Genomic DNA, 2,111 nt, shown 5'->3' with positions numbered 1-2,111 from the left:
GGCAATAGTGACAATTGTGCATGTATCAAGAGCAAACAATATACAAGAGGTAGCAAACGATTCGTTACAAGAGGAAAAAAGTGACATGTGTGTATGTTACCAAAGCGAACAAAGTTCAAATAGAGGTATAAAACTGCACTTGATGGCAGATACTCAAAACACAAAAACAAACGTTATGTCACATGAGGCAATGGTAGTAATTGTGCCTAAAGTATCAAAACCAAACAAAATACAAGAGGTAGCAAACAATACATTACCATAGTAAGCAGATCCTACTCTTCTACAGTTATGACTTTTGTCAATACGTGTTGTTTGTAGTTTGACAATGATGGTAAGTCAACCGTGTCATATAACATGATCAACGTTCTTGCCATAGGTAGTAGCTCCATCAATCTCTATTGCTTTATTGAGTGTGTTACAGCTTTGGGACTAAAAGTTGTGTAGGTTTGGACAATCAAATAGAAGGCGTATTGTATCACAGCCCGACTGGTCACACTTCTAGCAATTTGATTGGTGCAGCAATCCTGCCATTAATAATGTATGTGATGTCCATTAGCAATCCTGCAGTGACTTAGTATGACAGACCTTCAGTCTAGGTTCTCACCACTTTTTTTTAGATTTTCAAATATGTCTTTCCACTCACTTTCTGTATTCCATTTGTAAAAGTATCTCACAGAGAGGTTTAGATTGTCACTGATATATTAGATTTCTTAGAATCCTGCTGGCATCCCTTTGTGCAATCCCCATTGATTTAGATATTTGTAAATCGAGGAAACTGTCATGTCCCTTAGTGGCACCCCCATTCATTTGGTGAAGAAGTGGGTCAGCCAGGTCTGGTTTCGGTGATTTATCTTGAGGATTGGTAAATCTAGTCGGCACTGTAGCTATGGACTCAATGGAGCTTGTGCAGAAGGCTAAACTCACCGAGCAAGCTGAGTGGTATGATGATATGGCTGCTGCCATGAACAGGTCACTGAACATGGGAAGGAGCTAACCAATAAAGAACATATCAAGGGGTTTATCTCTCTATCTCCTATTAACAACTTTTGGAGATATTCGCGCTAAGCGCGAATATCTCCAAAAGCTAACACCTGCCCAGAGCAGTTCTTAGCCATGTTATCCAATGGGAAGTGGATAACATGGCTAAGAGCATTAGCTCGGTAATGCCTGAATATGCATTGCGGCCGATTTTTATCGCATTTGCGATAAACCTTGGTAATACCAAGGTTTATCTGCGATAAAAATCGCCGCAGGTCGGCGATACATTTTTGTCTCTAACCAAGCAATAGCGATAATTATCGCTATTGCTTGGTAATATGCCCCAAAATCTCTTCCGAGTGGTTTATCATAACGTGGCTGCAGCACGTCGGTCTTCCTGGCTACCAACTCCAGCACTGAAAAAAAAACTAAAGGGAATGAGAAGTACCAGCTAATGTCTAGGGAGTACCGTGATAAAAGCGAACTGCAGAAAATCTGCAAAGATGAGAGCAAAGTCCTTTACCTAAGAATGAAAGTAGACTACTTCAGATATCATTATGAAGTTGAAAGCGGCGAGAAAAAGAAACAAACTCTTGACCAATCCCAGGAGGCGTTCCAGTTGGCCTTTGAGGTCAGCAAGAAGGGAATGCAGCAAAAACATCTGATTCAGCTTTGGCTCGTTTTATATTTTTCTGTGTTTTTTAATGAAATTCTTTATTCTCCTGATACCGCCTGCCACTTGGCAAAAACGACGTATGATTGATGAGGCAGCTCCTGAGTTGGACACACTCAATGAAGAATTGTAGAACAATATCACTGCAATCATGCAGCTTCTAAGGGATAACCATACTTTAAGGACATCAGAAAATCAGGGAGACAATGCTAATTTTGGAGAGGGGGACAGGTAGTGACTGCCACAATTCACTGCCACCGTCGGTCAGTATCCTGCACATGTATTCCCTCATGCAACAAGTAATGAGAATAGTACATAGACTTTCATAACCTCAATGTAGCTAAGATTTTGTTGGCTGGAGGAATATTTTGTTGGTCTTTGTGTACTTGAAAATAAGGGGCAAGCTAAAAAGATACACTTGATTTCAAAATGTTCTTCTATTCACTTTCAATTCCATCTA

At 40.2% G+C, this 2,111-nt stretch overlaps 1 pseudogene; it reads left to right on the top strand.

Annotated features, from left to right (window-relative positions):
- The first annotated feature begins 886 nt into the window (after window positions 1–886).
- Window positions 887–1,886, top strand: LOC147723028 (14-3-3 protein beta/alpha-1 pseudogene; annotated as a pseudogene).
- Window positions 1,887–2,111: the final 225 nt, after the last annotated feature.

Source organism: Lissotriton vulgaris, chromosome 4_1 (assembly GCF_964263255.1).
Source record: "Lissotriton vulgaris chromosome 4_1, aLisVul1.2, whole genome shotgun sequence".
Classification (NCBI taxonomy): Eukaryota; Metazoa; Chordata; class Amphibia; order Caudata; family Salamandridae; genus Lissotriton; species Lissotriton vulgaris.
Note: the sequence above shows the minus strand (reverse complement) of the source record. Positions and strands in the feature narration are given on the sequence as shown.